The sequence below is a fragment of the Heliangelus exortis genome, chromosome 10, assembly GCF_036169615.1.
Source record: "Heliangelus exortis chromosome 10, bHelExo1.hap1, whole genome shotgun sequence".
Classification (NCBI taxonomy): domain Eukaryota; kingdom Metazoa; phylum Chordata; class Aves; order Apodiformes; family Trochilidae; genus Heliangelus; species Heliangelus exortis.
Genome location: NC_092431.1, coordinates 21,512,140 through 21,530,797, shown reverse-complemented (window position 1 = coordinate 21,530,797; position 18,658 = coordinate 21,512,140). Strand labels below are relative to the sequence as shown.

General features: G+C 40.4%; 1 protein-coding gene across 1 annotated transcript in view; it reads left to right on the top strand.

Annotated features, from left to right (window-relative positions):
* FAT4 (FAT atypical cadherin 4) overlaps positions 1–18,658 on the top strand; it is a 108,716-nt gene that overhangs the window by 6,552 nt on the left and 83,506 nt on the right. The gene's annotated exons all lie outside the window — the stretch shown is intronic.

Here is an 18,658-nt window from a genome sequence, read left to right as displayed (position 1 = left end):
ATGAGCCATTGAACTTGTGGTTCCTGGAAGTTTGGGGCTGGCACTGCTGAGGGGGCCATCCAGCAGAGGATGCTGGTGGTGTGCAGTGGTTCAAACATTTCCCTTGCCAGCTGAACACATCACCTCTATACTGCATTCCCCTGTGCATTGCTGTGTTACTCCCAGCTGTACTTAATCTTGGGAATTCTGTCTTAGTTTTGAGCCACCAAGGATACTGTGGTGTTTGGGGCTGATGTTTGTTTGGGTTTTTTTGGTGGGTTGTTTCTTTTGATTTTGGCAGATGTGGTGTTTCCAATTCTTACCTGGCACCTGTAGCTGTTTGTCTTTATAGCCACTTTTTTTGTTTGTTTACTGTAACTTAATTATGACCTGTATAGGTATGAAACCTCGCTCTCCTGTACTGGCAGCAACTGATATTCTGTAGAGTAAGACAGAGTTGGAGCCCTGTTGAGCTGTATGAGGGCTTCTCTGTGCCCTGTGTGATGGTGATGAGCAGGTTTTGAGCATCAGGGGTGTACTGGAAAATGACCTGTTCTAGCAGTACTGCTGGCTTAAATGTTCCATGCTATTGTTAGGAGAAGATTCCTGCTACACAGATATTTGTACCTGTGCTAGTAATTGGTAAAATATTTTAAACCTTTGCAATTTTTTCTATTATTCCACCATATTGTGTCCTGGCAGCCAGTTATGAGGGGTAAGCCTTTGTCAGTGGACATCTGGATCACAGTCTTGTAACCCTGAATCTGCCCACATGACTGAAAAGTTTCTTGGTAAGAACTCAGAGGAGGAGAGCTCATGATTGCATATTTGTAAAAGTATCTACTAAGAATATTTGAGCAGGAAAGGGAACAACCCTTGAAACTTAAACAAATTTTACATTGTTGGATACGAACCACTCCTACAATCAAAAGCAAATGTTTTATTCTGTACAGAACATTGAAAGCAATAGTTGGGAGCTAGGATTTCTTATTACTGGTTGAATCTTTATAGCTTCTAAAATGCTTCTTCTCCCAAATGCAATTAGCTTACTGCACTTCTTCAGAAAGATATTATAAATTATAATGAGCAATCAACTTTATAAAGCATAACCATATGCAGTCTTTCTCTTGCCTGATTTAATTTCTCTGGAGTGGCTTTTGCTGTCCCAAACTTGAACAAGACTGAATACAGTAAAATTCTTTCTGCAAGCTTGATTGTCAGTGGGTGCTGAATAAGCAATGCAGCTTTTTTCCATGTTGCTTTTGGATGTTAATGTTTTTGTTGGGGTGGTTTTGATGTACTGAGAGCACACGTTACTCTTAAGAGTTTACTGCTAACTTCTTTCATAAAAAAACCCCAAACAAAATGGCCAGTACATAAACATTATCTGATCTTTGGAAACCCACCTTAAAACACACTGATACTGAAGTATCTGTCCATCAGCTGTGTAATTCAGAAGCTTTAATGTTTGAATCCAAGCCTGTTTTTAAAGGTGATGCTTTGTGTGGTGGTATAACCAGAGCCTTGGTGAGGGATGATGGATGTGCATGAACCCGTTGAACAGGAGCTCAGGGATAATTCCTCATTTCTGTGCTCTGTTACTGGGGATTAAACAGAATTAGACAGACTCTCCAGTTTGTATGTTTAACCCTTCAGTGGACGAATGCCTTGAAATGGAGCAGTGCTGTATCATCTCTGAGAAATGAGAGGGCAACAGTATGGGAGGGGAGCTACTCCTTCAGCTAAACATTGGTCAGGTGCTTTAATGGTTGGTGGTTTCCCAGGAAGAGAGAGAAGGGTGTTAATGTTGAAAGTGTATGAACTCTAGATGAAAGGTTTGGGCTGGGTACTGCTTCCAGTGAGACTGAGCATCCTTTGAGAGCGGAAGGGGTAGATTGGCAGGGGAGGTAAAACACTGAAGGTGTTACTTTTCTGACCAAGTTGGTGGAGGACTTCAAATTTACAAAGGCATTTTGAAACCCATTTCAGAGAAGTCTTATCTGACACATATTTACCAGTACAAATAAGAACAATGGGGTAGTCTTTGTGTTCATACTATTTATAAATAATTTTATTCTTTAGTGATACATGGCACATTAATTGTATCTTGACAAAGGAAACTGCTTACAAAATGTTGGAGTAAACAATGAAAATCGGCTGCCTTGTCCCAGCTCCAAAGCCAGGTTTTTTTTTCTTCCTAGTGCTGATATTGCTGATTCTGAGAAACACAATTCTTAAAGTTATTGCTGTCATGTGCACTGATCTGAAAAGGGATCTCTAAGCTCTCCTTGAACTAGAATGGGAGATGAACAATATGATGTTGAAAACTGTTCCAAACCACTTGGAGTTTCACTTCAAAGTTGTCATTTTTTTCATCTTCTCTGATGTCTTTAATGATACTACTTTACAAGGTTTTGTTAATATCTAGAATTTTTTTTTTTTAATTTTAGCAGTCTCTGGGCATTTTAGCATGTGAGGTTACTTCATAATTACTGTTAAAAATCTTCAAGTTTAAAGTCTTTAAAAACAACATTCTTTGCTATGGAAAATATTTTTCTTGAATCTCTGGTGCAAACATTAGAAATAATAGCTAAAACCAGAGCAACATTTTCATGTGCTTATTTTTACAGAGTGTGAAGTTCTTCATAGGAATCTCTAAATGATTCTTGGTTTTTACCAGTGGTAGTAAGTGAGTCCTTTTCCATGTAAACCTTGGGGCTGCTGGGGTACAGTTTTCTTCCCACGTGTTGCAGTTGGGTGAATCAATCTGTGGCTGTTCTTTTAGAAGAGCTGCATTGTTGGCTCCTGAAATCTTTGCTACTGCCTTTTTCTGTTTTCTGTGCCTATCCTGAAGCCCAAGACTGTCTCATCTGAGGATATTGATACCCTTCTGACTGGTGCAAGGAGACTCCAGGTGTCTCCATGGTCCCTTCTGAGTCTTTTCAGAGTTTGGATGTTGTTGAACCACCACTCCAAGGGCCACTTCCCCCCATCCAGTGACAAGGTGCTTGTTTAGTTTATATTAAAGCAATCCCTAAGCATGACTGGTATAGTTTATTTTAACTGTGTCTAGACTAGGGAGTGGTACGACTGCAAGAGTTTGGTTTCTTACCCATGTGATTGTGTCTGTGCAAAAACTGTGTGTAGCCCCAAACTCCCAGGTTCTAATCAGAGAAGAAATTTATGGTGGCTAAAATTGAAGTAAAACAAAGTTTTCCTAACATACTCTCATAGTCAGGAAAAGTGATGCCAGATCAGTATGGTGCATCAGTACATCAGGACCATACTGATTTGTTTCAGTAAATTTATAGCCTGACTTCACTTTGCCAAGAATAATACCAGATATGTTAGAGAAACTGTGTCTTTGTTTTACTATAATGTTTCTCTCTATTCTAATAAATCTTATTTTTAATTAGACCCTCAGTCTAGACTGTCGCCCAGGTTTGTTTTTGTAGTGATCTATTTTTGTTTACTTCCTCAGAGCACTTACATACCAAAAGGACAGTAGAACAGATGGAAACTGATAGCTATGATTGCACTGTAGGAATACTTAGAGTTGCATTAGTTAATGCAAAAGAATTTCAAAGAGCCCATTACAAAGCAGTAATTTATATGCCAACAGCTATGCAAAAAGTAATGAAAACAAGCATTTGCCTTAGCATTTAATATTCTGCAGTCTTCACACATTCACACTGTTAATAGGCTGGTGGTTGTACTGACACAGTGATCTTCATTAATGTACAGTGCTATATTTAAAGCAGCCATCCAGAGCCCCAGCTCACACAAGGATGTGCTGGTGGTGCAAACATTCAGCAGTCTCAGACTCGGATGAAGAGCTCTGGGAATTTCTCCTTTTGGAGAAGGGCATCTTCTGGCAGCACATCCCCTTCCCTCTCTTACCTACCCCGTGGCCTGGAGGTGGCATCCCCTGGCCAAGTTTGGGACATGCTCACTCTGAGAGCCCTACGGTGTTGTTCTTCATCCTCTGATAAAGCTCAAATGCAAAGAAAGGCTTTTTCTCACAGATATTTAAGTGAAACAAATGAGATTTGCTTTGAGCTGTGCCATATGGGCAGTGTGAGTAGCACGGGGAACACTACCACAGAGTTGTAGCTTTCTGGGTTGTATGTATCTTCATTTCCCAGCCTGGCTGCTAACTACACTCTTCCAAATGCACATGTACATACATCACACGTCAAAATAATTCTCTCTTCAACCCTTCAGCTGGATGTGCTTGGAAAGCAACCAAACTGGGTCAATTAGCACTGCAGTTCTGTGTGCTGTTCTCTGCCTGTACCGGTTTCAGTTCTCATCAGGCATGCAGGATGTCCCCAGGAGCCTGAACACTCACGATGAGGTTTTTTTAATTTTAACAAATATGAGGGCATTAAGAGAACTAATGGTAGGTGTTTTCTGGGATTTTGCTGCAGCATGGTGAGAGGTTGAGTGCTCAGGCCTCTCCTGAGAGCTGGGGTTTTGTACCAGAGCTGTAGGAGGGTTTTGTACCATGCCTCACATCTGTCTACTTCTTTTTTAATTCTGTATGAACAGTGCTGATAAAACTGATGAGCTGGAGACTTTGTGTCTTACAAGTTACTTTTGAGCCATTTCCAGACTTTATTTATCTGTATCTTTTATGGGGTGGCTTATTAGTACAGAGCCTAAGTTGCTGATGGGAAAGCAGAGTGGATTTACAAGCTGTGTGCTGTCAGGGAGCACTTCTGGAGTTCTCCATCACAGCTTCACAACTCACTCCTGTCCTCTCCACTGTCTGGCAGAGCTGGACCAGCACCTGGATGCTTGTGTGCACATCCTGCTATGCTCAGGATTTGTATCAAGTGAATTTAAATAGCATCCAACACTAGAGAGTGATGAAATAAACTCGGCAATAGGTTATCAAAACGAGAACTTGATGTGTAGCATCCTGAGGCAGCTGGGGAGAGAAAAAACCCTAAGCTCACATCACAGGGCATACATGTATATTAAGACAGAAAAAGCAGTACTTACCATTTTTAAGCCACAGGTGTGGGTTTCCCACTGCCACTCTGCAGGGGGAAATCTGTGAATTTGTTTCCCTTGCAATGTTCTGGGAGACAAATTGTTCCTTGGAGAGCTAGAGAGAAAACTGAGTTGAGGGCTTTTCATGTTGATTCCTTTTTGGATCCTTTTTGATAAATGGAGAGAATTCTACTGAACTAGTTCAGAGGAGTAAGTAAGATGCCTGAGCTGTGGTACACATCTGTAGCATATGTGCTTCAATCTTGGGTTTTCCATAGGGGTTTTCTTCTGTCATATTACACTTCAGGTTTCCCAGTGCTTTCCCCCATTCTACATTCTTTTTCCTTTCAATACATCAAATCTGTTTAATCCATCAAAATGTCATGTTGTCTGAGAAATGAAGACATGGCAATTACAGGGCTGTTTAGAAGCAGAAGGTGAGCTCCAGTTTATTGCACTCCTACTCTTTTGAGACCTCCATTTTTGTTTGTGTGTACTTGATTTTTTTTTCTGAGCACGAATCCATTCCTTTTGAAAGTTGCCTAATAAAGTTTTTATGTCTATCTGCTTTGAGAAAAGAATTTGAACCTTCATGATTTCAGTGAACAAATTAATCAAAAGTAGAGATTTTTAACCCCGGTAGGGTCGTGTCAGAATGTCTGGAAAGTGATTTATGGTGGTGCTGTTCCTATGTGAAGTGGAGGTTTTCTCTCCAGCAGCACTCATCACTCCTGCAGTACTGACTTTTGAGGAGCCAGCTTGCTTTATTTTATTTTTACATATAAATATACATATAAATTAATAATAATAATTTTGCATATAATTTTACATATAAATTTCTTAGCTCCAAGTAAATAATCCCTGAAAGTTGTGTGAAGTTTGTGATCTCCTGGTTTCTGTGTTCCCAGGGGGGGTTGCAGCTACTCAGAATAAGGCGAAGTGATTGTGTTGAGATAATAAATAATTAAATGCAAGCACCAGTACCTTATTATTTCAAGTTCTGCCATGGACAGACTGAGAATGGTGCCTGAGCCTCAGCTGGGGGAGAGGGAGGAAGTGGGAGTGGACTTCTCCTTGCAGGGCAGAATGATTCTGAGTGGGAGCAAGCTGCCAAAATACTTGGATCAGACTAAAAGAACACAGATGGCTGAGGCTGATAAAGGTGTCTCTTATTGTTTGAGGGTTTGTTGGTTTTTTTTCTGCTCAGTACTGTTTTCAGATTGTGTGTGAGAGAAGGGGTAAGAGGGGAGGAAGACAACTACATAAATATGTTTATTTTAATACGTTTTACAGTGTAGGAAAGGAGCTGTGTAAATTCAATACTCTGGCTCGGTGGGATGCCAAAAACTGGAGCTAACCTCTCCTTTTAGGTTTCTCTAACAAATGAACAATAATGTGTCCTCAGGGATTTATGTCACGCTGTCTGACCTTCGCTTCTTATCTGCTAAGAGAAAAATCCTCATGCATTGCTGAAGGTAGCTCCTAAAAATTGGACTGAGGAGCCTTAGAAGCCCTTGGCTGCCTCTTCCCTCAGTATCAGCTCTCCTCTTGCATGGTCCCTTCGTGTCCCCTTCTTCCTCAGGTCATTTATTACCATGACTATTCCTGTGCTTGGTGATGTGTGTCTATATCTAAAGGTGTTTGTGTGTGTATTTATTTATTTTTATATATAAATAATGTCTCCTCCTCCCTGGAGGCAGTGTATTGTATGTGTAAAGGTGTTTGTATGTGTATTTATTTATTTATATGGGTAACTAATGTCTCCTGCTCCCTGGAGGTAGTGTGTTGTATGTGTAAAGGTGTTTCTGTGTGTATTTATTTATTTTTATATATAAATAATGTCTAGTCCTCCCTGGAGGCAGTGTATTGTATGTGTAAAGATGTTTGTGTGTCTATTTATTTATTTATATGGATAACTAATGTCTCCTGCTCCCTGGAGGCAGTGCCTCAATCTCTCTGCAGTTTGTTTGGCAGAGGAGGAGGCACCAGCCATGGCAGAACAGGGATTTCTGAGGGAGGAACATGTCCCACAGACTTAATCTCAGCAAAGCCCAGTTCTTTTTAGCACTTGTTATTTTATGGGTGTAGAAATTAACTGGTCACCTCTGCCTAAAACTGGTGTGTCTGAAGGCCTTAAAGGTTCTTGTTGTGTAAATGATGGCAGTGACTTTCTTCTGCTCATGGCAGCTGGAAAACCAGAGGATGTTCTGGCTGGGGAGCATGGAAGAAAAATGGAACTTGAGGCTTCTTGTTAGGGCAAATACATTTCATTTTGAGTATCTTTTTCAATTTATAGTCATTAAGTTGAGGGTATTATATAACCTAGTGATATAAATATATATATATAACATATATATAATTATATATGTCATATAATGTATATATATGTGATATGTAGCATATATGTTATATGTGTGTTATATGCATGTGAGTTATATAATTACGTAATAATAATGTATTAAAATCTAGTTGTAAAGCCATACCCTAGAAAACTTCATCAAAACCAGTGCTGTTTTGGTCTGTTGTCTTCTAAATCTTCATTCTGGCCTTCCTTGATCTCTCCCTGTGTGTGTTTCAACAGATATTGCAAGACTTTTTTTTTTTTTTTTTTTTTTTTTTTTTTTTTTTTTTTGGTCCAGCAAAGCTGCCCAAAGCTGATAGGGAGGACTGCTTGAGATTCAGGGCTATAAAAATGAACGTACTTTTTTGATGCCTTGAGGTCTCACATGTGCAAACAGTCTCTTCTACAAATGCACCATAATATTATGATTATTAATTGTGGCTACTACTATACAAATAGAAAAATAAATGCATCCCAGCTACATTCCCTCTGGAAAAAAAAATTGAAATCCCATTGTGAGAAGGAAAATGTTACTTTTCCCATGAAAAAATGAATCATTGTTATTAAAGCTTTGGCTCTATAAAGGATATATGACCACAATAATCTGGAATTTATAAAATTAATTATAACTAACAGTGGACTGGCTTTTCTTTGAGCTATGCTAATTTTGCCATCACTGTAAGTAAGTTTTATTTAATTGCATCTCATTTAAATTTGTATAACCAAGCAGAAAATGAGGCCCTGAGTAAAAAAGACCCATTTGTGTGAACTAAAATTCATATTGAAAGTGACACAGGGTAAACACTAAAAAAAGTCAAACTTGTCTTTGCTAAGGAAATAAGGAAATCAAGATGTTCTGCAGTCTGTAATTAGGCATTTTCATGGATGTGGCTCCATAAAAAAGGAATGTCAGACTATGGTATTAGTACACCAAGGGAAAAACCTAGTGATAAATAGCAGTGTGCAGGGGGCTACTACAGGACAGCTTAATGGGAACAGGTTTGTAGGAGCCTCCCTTGAAGTCAAACTCTAGAAATTGATTGTTTGTAAATATGCACAAAATTGATTTGTAAATATACACAGGGCTTGCTGTTCGTGTAATTTAAAAAATAAAGAGGTGTGGTGTGGCTCTAAAAAGAGAGAAATGAGCTGCTTTAGCTGCCCTGTGTCAGGGAGAGAGGACTTGGTGTTTACCCAGGCTGGTAAAAAGGAGGGAGAAGCCATCTAAAGGGGTTTAGCTGGGGTCATGTAAGAGCCTAAAAGTTGTGTACACAGCCACGTCTATTGCAGCTCCAACAGCTGCTTGCACTTAGCCAAAGCAGAGCAAAAGGAAGAAAGGCAGCACTAAGAAGGGTTGGGTCTTTATGGAGGGAGCAAAGATGTAGATTTAGGCACCTGAAGTGTGTGTGTGCATCAAGGTCTCCAAGATCCATCGAGATTACCAAAGTCTGTTGCCTTCACTCCTCTGGTTGGTCCCCAGGGAGCCCGGGGACTGAGAGCTGAAGGCTCACAGAATTTACCTTCTGCTAGCACCAAGGCTGCTTCTAGCCTGCCTTCTGATTTCCAGGAAAATAAACTATTTCCTACGTAAAATAGAACGGGCTCCTCACTGCCATGGGAAATCCATGAAGTGTGCACTGGGGTAAGGGCTTTGCTGAGGGGGGTTTGGGTGCTGCTGTTTTCCTCTCCAGCAGTCCTGTCAGTTGAAGGGGGGGTGAGGTTTGGAGCCCCCTGCAAGTTTTCCTTCTCAGTATTTGCCTCACGTGGTGCCTCTAACATTATAACATTGTAATATATAACATTATAATTGAGGTGTTCTTTGGTCTCTCCTGATGCATGGAGCATTAGGCTTGGATTCAGGGCATGAGCTTTGTAATTATTCAGAGCATAACTTCAGCTTTGAGGACTAATAAGCCCTTCACTGGGGACTCCAGCATCTCCTGAGAAAGGAGAAAAGATTCCCCAGAGATTGTCCTTCTGAGGCAATCAAGAATTGCCCATCCATCACATGCCCTCCCAAAGTGTCCATGCCAGGCTCTCCACTGGATCTGAGATCTGGCTAAATTTGGGTAGTGAACCCCATAGCAGATGCAGGTTTCTGTTTAGGTTGGGGATAGTGACCAGCAAATGCTTATAGTGTGCTTGAGAGCAGCCTGTTAGCCCTCAAATTCACTGGTAGATGGGAGAGTATGAAATAAATTTGATATTCAGTGGGTAGTGCAGTTTAGCCCCATTAAACAATTTCCTCTTTCGAAGCAATTCAGTTTATTAATAGTTTTATAATTTTCATTCAGGAAAGAATTACTTCTGGTAGGCTGAAAGATACTCTTTCACCACTGCTCCAAAATATATTTTAATATAATTCTAATAAATACCTACCTGCCTGTGTATTTCTTCCTTTAAAAACCAGAAGCCTGGTATTCAGAGTAAAGGATTCTGAAACAGAAGTGGTGTGTTAGATTTCCTTTGCAGCTCTCCCAGACTTTGATTAATTGGGACAGTCAGCATGGCTTAGTTCTAGACAGAGAGAGCTTAATGATTAACTAAATTCTTTTTCTGTCCCCCACTGAGCATATAAAATGCTTATAAAGGAAAGTAGAAACGAGGCAGTGGGAGTTGTTGTTGTTGTGCTCAATGGAGACACGGACAAATATTTCACAATATATTATATGTAGCCAGAAACTTTAATTTCCGTGTGATAGCTGTCAAGATCTGAATATATTGTATTCTCTCAGTCATTTGGTGCTTTCTGGAGGGAAAAGCTGTAATTCTCTACTGTTGTGGGTAAAGTACAACTTCCCAACACTTGTTTTGACGTGTGTTGTGACGCTGGAATTGAAAACCGGGACTTTGAGAAGTTCTTACCAGTTCTAACCCAAATGGCATTGCTCTGGCCTGATGCTTTTTTTTAATGCCTCAAGACCTGTTTCTGTGAACGTGTAAATTTTTTTTCATTGGTATCACCTCAGGAAATAAGAAATTTGTTGTAGAACCAAGGGCACACCAAGGCCCCTTGTGCAGCGCCATTGCCAGAGGCTGCCACGTTCCCCTTGTAACTTAACTCCGTGTAGTTGGTGGCTCTCAAGCAGTGGTTGTACAATCCTGAAACGTGTCATTAAGCATCCTTTGAATGAAGCCTACCTAACACTCAGGATTATTTTACCTGGATCAAATTGAACTCTGTTGAAATTGGATTTTCAAACTGGAGTAACGTGAGCTGTAGGTGTGATTTTTGCAGAGCGTGTTCTTGAGCTTTGTTACAGCAAAATGTTTCTTTGTCTACACTGGAATTTGGTTTCTGTCTAAAGGGATAGTGTAGTTTCTGTTGTACTTAGGAAATAATTTCCTTTTACATCATACAAATCTTCCCTATTATTTAAGAATGTCTCCTTTGTATATGAGGAACAGGACAGTAGGAGGGTTGGTTGCTCTTGTATGAATTGGATTCAAGAGGAGCAGCCCAGTGTTTGTAATAAATGCAAAGCTTGTGCAGGTACTGTGATTTGTGTTCCTGTTCAGTGACATCGTTTGCATTTCTCTGGTCTTAAACTATCTCAAGATCCCTGGTTTACTTTATGGAAACTTTGCTCATGTGGGGAAGAGTTGGGTTTTTTTCCTTCCCCCTCCTCTCTCATTTTGCCCCCCCAGATAGATGAAGAAGAATAGTAGGATGTAGGTATTTCTTTAAATAAAACTTGTAAATACAAAGGTTTATATAACATTGTGGTACTGTTGAATCCATTTAGCAGATGTTATGTATGGACTGTGGAGGTTAAAGCAGGGTTGTTTCAGTAGGATGACTTTAGTTTATACATTGTGAAAGATATACCCTTTGTAAAACTACTTTATAAATATGTCCTTTTTGTTTACACAATCAGTGCCTGTCACTACCTTCCAGCTCCTTTTTCTTGTCTTATGATTACCCTGAAAGTTGTTGTCCCTCAAATTTATTAAATTTAACCAGTGGTAGTTTCTTAAGTGCCCGCTTGATTACACCTGAGCATCTGAAATTTAGTTTTACCTTGATAGATGCTGGAATTAGGAGTCCTACAGCATGTGAATAGTCTTGTCAGAAAAATTTACAAGTCCAGGGCTAACATATACTGTTGAGGCAATGTTTGTGTTACAGGCTGATAGGTTTTGTCTGGCTCCTCTGGCTTTCTGGGACATCAGTGGGATGATGAGACCCTGGTGTGATGGGCTGGGGGTCTCTCATCCTAAGGATTTGCTTTCTTTTGGGGAATGTAAATTCTACTCCAGGGTGGTTTGTACTAATTATTATCAAAGCAGTGGCTTTCTTTCCTGCAAGTGGCCTGCACTGGACATTAGTACCAAAGATTTCAGTAGTCTTGGAATGTCCAAACATCTCCTGGGGCTTGATTCCTTCCTTGTGTGCCTGTTTCTGGTAGGAAGCAGTACCCCTGGAAAGCCTGACTTTGCAATCAATGGGAAGAACCAGCATCCTGTATCCTTAAAAAAAATGGAGGAATCCATCCTCCATAACTGGAGGCACAGAATAACCCCATTTGCTTTAGAATCTTCTCTGTCCTGAGCATTCACATCTATTTTGTTTGTTTGTTTTCTATAAAATACTGTTACCTGTCCTTGTCACTTTTTAAAGAGCCTTATGTTTCTCTTTAACAAATAGAAGACCGTTTATTTTAAAAAAACTTAACTTGTGTTTAACAGCCAGTATTTTTGAGCCAGAAATGTTGTAGTAGTCTTGCAAATGTTGTACCTGAGTCTTGCAGAAAGCCTGCCAAAAAATAGGAAAGTTGTCTAAGGATTTAGTAGTGCAAGTGCTCCCTCATTCCAGCCACAGCCTGGGCTGGTAATGGGATCCAGAAAGGAGAGGAGTGAAGGAATGCAGCTGGATCCCAGGGCTCCAGGAGAAGCCAGAGCTTCAGTGGTCACTGAGGCTGAGCTTTTGACCTGTTGCAAAGTGATTTTTCTCAGGCACAGAGGGCTCCTGGTTCTTGAGTGTCCTGGCAGGGGAGAAGGGAGAACACGTCTTGCTGAGCCTCACAGAGGAGAGAGGTGGTCAGGGCAAGGGGTTAGAAATGGGGTGATCTGTCTTGTCACCTTCCACCTTCCCGGGGGAGAGAGGTGGAGTGCAGCCCCTGGTCCATCCTTGCTCACTCTATTTTTTTCTTTCTCTGCCTTTGCCCTGGCTCTGAATCCAAGAGCCCACATCTCCAAACCATCATCTTGGGAAGGAAGTCATGGGCTTACTGCATCCATTTGCAATGATGCTGTGGATTGAAGGAGCCTTGTCCCAGGGGCTCCCATCATCACCTGCCTCTTGCTCCCAGGTTTGTTAACTACTTACTGGAGAAGTCACCCAAAGTGAAATCCTTGCAAGGTAATTCCTTGGGTAAGGATTCAGACCTTGACTTGAGAGAGTCACTCACAAGCAGTAGGATAACAAACCTTTACTTCAGAAGGCAGGTGCTATTTTTTTCTTGCTATTGTACTCAAGTTTTCTCTGTTATTGATGGCACTCAATTGCTCTGTTTATTTCCAAATGTTAATTATATATTTGTGTGTTTATTTTAGTGTGCAGTCATTTGTATTTGTTTTTATTTAACGCCTCTTCTTGCTCTGCTGCCGTGCAGCAGTATTTATTTCTGTGATTAATTCTTATCCTTTTGAAATCCACGGGGCTTTTAAAGAAGAAGAAAAAACCCCTAACAATAATAGTAGCATTCAAGCTCCTTTATCTTCGTTTTGTTCCAGTACAGTGGTGGATATTCCAAATTCTCCATGGTAATAGAGAGGTATTTCAGGAGCAAATATCTTGCCAGATCTTTGCATTTTCATTCCAATTATTGGGAAGGAGAAAGCATACTTTATCAGCCATAGGCTTTGTAGCACCAGAGCATGGATGTTTAAAGCCGATGCAAATGAGTGTTCTCTTTCCATTGTGTGTTTACTGATGAAGTAGTGCAATTTTTTTAGAACCAAGATCTTTTCTTACAAAAACTTCAGTGGCACCTCTTTGGTAAGCAAGCAGTGCAATGCATCCCTGGGGTTTCTTACAGGCGGAACAGAAAGATCTCCTTTTCTGGGGCTATTTTGTTGCTGGGGGATTATGTGCATTAGCTGTTATCCCATTATATGCTACATTCATAACTGGTCTGTTCAGGGGCTGGAGGAACCAGGTTAGGACTGGGTATAGTCCTGCTGGCATGAAAAGAGCCCCAGCAATAAAGACCTGGGTGTTTGGCTGCTGCCAGGACAAGTAATTAACCAAAGATTTTTCCTTATTTCAATCGGTTTTCCCTCCTGTACATTTACCTGCCCCAAGGCCACTCCTGGGCAGGCATCTCCCTCCTGGTGTCACCTCTCACATCTGGCCCCAGCCACAAAAAAGAAATAATTTGTTGCTCCTGAAGGCTCTGTCTGATCTTACAGTGACACGGGGAAGGGTTTTCTCCTAAGCTGTAAGTCTTAAAAAAAAATAAGGCTTGGAAACTACATTAGTAGAAGACAGTCAAGTCGCAGGAACAAGTACGTTTCTTTTGCTGTATTTTCTGCATGTTGTAATGTATTTTATTTTGTTTCCTTCTCTTAATTTAATACTATAACTGAGGTCCTCCTTGGGGCAGAATTTAGAATTGTAGCATTGAACTCTTGTCATATCTATTTATTCTGCTCAGGCAATTAACGGGACAAACTCACTTCCCTTTCAAAAGAAATAATTTTGGGTTTTTTTTTAGTCTAAGCCTTCTTAGATCAGAAATAGTTGTCATTGAGTAAAGGAGAGGAATGAATGCAGCACTGTCCTTGACCGGGCTAATTACCAAATACTTTAGATTAAGGATATTCATCAAGTAAACCCACAAAAGAAGTGATCTAATAAAAAATACTGTGTAAAGAGCTTTCATCTCTGATGAGATTACTTGCATGAGTCAGTTGAAAAACATTCACCTTTGTTCACTGACATTTAAGAAATTAAGGAGCTTGGAGCTAGTCCTTATGTTGTAGTTACTTACTACTTGCTTAACCACCAACTGATGTGTCTGTAATGCAGAGGATTAATTGAGGAGAAACTACATATGATAGCTAATTTGATATTTAAGACTCCCTTAATTGCTTAGCTAAAGGATCATTAACAATGAAACTTAAAAAGATTAATTATAATAATAATTACCAAAGCAAAGCCATAACAATTCCCTCTATTGACATGGCATGATCTGATGTCTCATTTAACAGCTCTGCACCTAAAAAGCTTTGCCTGAGAGGCAAAGGAGCTTCTGAGACTTAGAAAGATGTTGGATCCAGCTACCCAGTTTTGTCTGGGACAAGTATAATAATGCAAGGCAGAGAGCATGGAATTGTCTGCCTTGGGGTTAATTTATTAAGTGCCTTTTTTTAGTTAGGCTGCTGTCTTCAGCAGAGTTTGTGCGTTCCTGACGGCACAAGAATGGGTGTGTTAGTGAGAAGAAGAAAATAATAAATTTTTTCATGCAGTTGTCAGTGGAGTGTAGAGGCCATTGCAGCCAGGACTGTTGTGTGTGTCTGTCCCTGCTCCAGCTACATCTACAGAATAGTAGAGGTGTAAAGGAAAAGGGATTTTGTCACTTCTTACAGGCTTCATATGCTGACGAATTTTCATTTTCATGGATTATCTTTCCAGACATATTTTCTCTGTAGATAACATTTGAATCCAAATGGTTATATCAGCTGTGGAAGGTCTTGGATATAGCAGCACATGTTGTGTATTATGTAGAAGACAGCCAAGATACTGATGTAATCATCCTCTTGTCACCTTTGAGAGGTTTGTGTGGCTCTGCTGCTTCAGTTTATATTGCTGCTTGGCCCCTGAAGAGGGCAATCCATCTGCCTATGGATAACATACTGGGAACTCTGGAAGGTTTTGATGTCCATTCCTTATTCTCTTACCCTGCTGGCTTTCTGTCACAGCCCAGGAACATAAAGGAGCAGACAGAGGCAACTCTAGGGAAGGAGAAGGTTCTGGTTAAGGTGAACAGTGCTGGGCCTCCATCCCAACCCAGACTTTGTCACACTAAGGAGATTAATTAGTCTGTGCCATGACAGCTCACCCAAAATGTGTTGGAAATATTAGTCACCCATTAGTTTAGAATAATTTCACAAATCCTACCTTACAGGTTCTCCACTTTTTATTCACACACTCTCTTGGCAGTAGGAAAACAAATGGATCTTATTAATTTTAATTGTGATGTAAAGAGCTGTGTGGGGTTGCTAGTTTCTTGGAGGCAATCAAGTTTTTCTTACTTAACTTGCTGTTAGCAAGTGTTTTTGGTTTTTTTTTTAAAAAAAAGTAATGCTCTTAGAAGGTCATTTGACTTTAGAGGGTTACTCTACTTTGTTAGCCAAAACACTGAAAGCTTGTGTCCTTGGGTGCTGATTAGTGACACTTTAATAAAGTCATTTCAAGTTCAGTAGACTGTATTTTCCACCTTTTCTAATGTTTCTATGGTCACAGGGAAGTGACCTGTATCCAATCTTTTAAATGCAAATCTTTTAAAAGTTACTGTGCAATTTTGTGAACCAGATTTCTTCACGGGTTACAAAAAGTGCCTTTTTTTTTTTTTTTTTAACAGCTACAGCAGTGTCTTTTCTCTTTATTTTCTGTTTTCCTCCTCTCTTTCTGGTGATGTGACAGCAATTGACTAAACTTGGGTCTTTTGGGATAACAAAGGATTGAGAGAAATCTTAAAGGTTTTTATTGCTGCACTTTTTTTTTCTTTTTTTTTTTTTTTTTTTGGCTGGGCCAGGGCAGACAAAGGGCTTTCCACTTGATTAGAGAATAAGGCTAACAGGGCTTGGAGTGAAAAATATCTTTGCATTCTGCTCTTCTTTTTCCTCCAATGAAAAAAAAAAAGTGGGGTTGGGGGGAAGGAAAGGAGCAAACTATGCCTAATCAGCCACAATTAAATCTTTCATGGTGAACTCTCTTTGGAGGAGTTAATGCATTTTGTTTTGCCTAACAACTTGAGTGAACATTAACAACACGTGAGAACTGAGGGGAAGAAAAATTATGGGTGTCTTTTTTCTTTTTTTTTTTTTTTTTTTTTTTTTTTTTTTTTCTTCTGAAGGAAGAGGGAAGAGGGCAGGTCAGTGACTTGATTTTCATGGGAAGGTTGACTCTGGAGCGCTCGCATCTCCGGGAGCGGAGCGAGGGGGTATTGATGGCTGAGGTTTGGGAGGGAGCTGGGACTCCATGGGGGGGAAAAACAAGGGGAGATGGAAAACAAAGGCCAGAGAGAACAGTAGCTGCAGTGTCCCGGGGCTGAGGGGCTGCTCCTCCTCAGTGGTGGGTATGTGTTGGGCTGGGACTCGGGTGGTTGTGGTAGAGAAATCTGTTGGTGTAATGAAAGCAACTGTCCTGAAGTGAGAAATGGTTTGTTCTTTGTAAGGATGAAGGAGCTGTAGGGTGTTCCTCCATGTGCACTGGGGAAGGGTACAGATGATGCTCATTCAGCCCTTCTGTTCTCGTTGCTGAAGAACAGCTCAGGCAAAAGAAATTTGGGAATCCAGATGTGTTTTCCCAAGATAGCCTGTAGTACTCCTTAGGAAAGAACAGTATCTGAAGGTGGCTTTAAATATTAATTTCAAGATTTATTTCCTGTTATGTTTTTACTCTGTTTAAAAATAATGTGGCCACTGAGGTGTGCTCACCCAGATATATCAATCCATCTACTTCCCCTGCACCTGCATGGGTCCTGGGATTTGTTTGACACACAAGCCAGATCCTGCTCTCTCCTGGGAATTCATGCAGCCTTCTCACCCCTTCTCCTCCAGGGGAACTGTGCATTCCCCAGCCTCTGCTCACTCTGCAATCCCACCACCTCTGCCATGCACATCCCAGACCCTTCCCTCTCCCTCTTCCACTCCTGGGTGCTCGTTCCCAGTCACAGCCCTGTTCACTTGCTCACCAGACCCCAAATCATCACTTATCTCTTGTTCGTGACTTATCTCAATTAATCTTCTTGTCTTTCTCTTCTCCCATCATTTCCCACTCTCACTGGATGCCAGCAGTTCTGTCCCCAGCTAAATTTCTTCCTAATACAGTGGGTTTTCCATCTTCTAACCCAGGAAGGTTTTGGCCCCTTTTGGGCATCACATGCTGGATACAAGATCATTATGCAAAGTAAATAAAGAAAAAATTTCAGAAGCTGACACTTTAAGTGAAGTTGCAATATGTTAAATACATAATACATAAGTATTAACTTTAACCAAACAAAAAAATGTGAATTGTATGTGTTTTTGGAGGTAAAGAAAACATGGCAAGAGCCAAAGCAAAGAACTCTGGTCCTTAAAATGCTGCCCTAGAGAAATTCTTGACAGTCCTTAAGGTTTTTCCTTTGGCCTTGTCTGCCACATCAAAAGTTTCTTCATTCAACTTATTCAGGTTATTTAGAACTGGGAAAACTGAGTGGAAGCCAGAAAAAAAGTTGAGATAGCATCCTTTGCTTATCCAAACCCAGTGACAAAATTGTGAGAGAAGGAGATCTATGACTGATGGGCTTCTGGAGAGCAGGGGGCTCACGAATACATATCAAGATATGCAAAGCTCTTTATTTAGGTGTATAGATGAGGTAGCATATCCCAGAAGAACCCATCCCACTTTTTGTCTCGCTGCAATACTTTTTACTGGCTTTTTTAAAATTTTATTTGTTTATTCATTAATTGCTTAACAGGTCTTGTGCAAGTACTTTAAAAAATAATTTTAAAAATCTTCTGAAATTAATCAGATGAGTTTTTCTTTTTAAAAAGCTGGGGTTGTTGTTCACAGATGTAGCTCCTAAACGATTGACACAATTGCTCTGAATGGGAGCTGCTCTCTGCAATGGCACAGAACAGCTATTCAGAGCAAAGTCCTCAGCTTTTTGATGCTGGCTGAAAGCAAACTGACCCACGCTCCCCAGCATCCAAAAAACCCTGGGGTTAGAGCTGCACAAAGATCACTATAGGAAGTGGCTAAGTTGGTTGGGTTTTTTTTTTTACCACTGGCTTTTATCTGAATCCCTGCTTGGCTTGAGCTTTAGAAGTCAAATGAGCAGAAGAAATGAAGTAGATGATTTGAGATGTGTGTGGGAAGAATGGAAGCTGAAAGATTGGCTTTCTGAAAGCTTCGCTCAGTTCCTGCCTCCCCAAAGAGACCACAGGGAGGTTTATTCTTCCTGACTGCATCTCTGCAGCAAAATAATTGTCTTGAGGATGGCACGGTGAAAAAACACTTATTGCAGATTATCTTTATTTTAATTGGAGTTCAAAACAAAACAAAACAAAACGAAAAACCAAAGCAAACACAAAACCCCAAAACAGCAATAGGGGATTGTTTTGGATAAA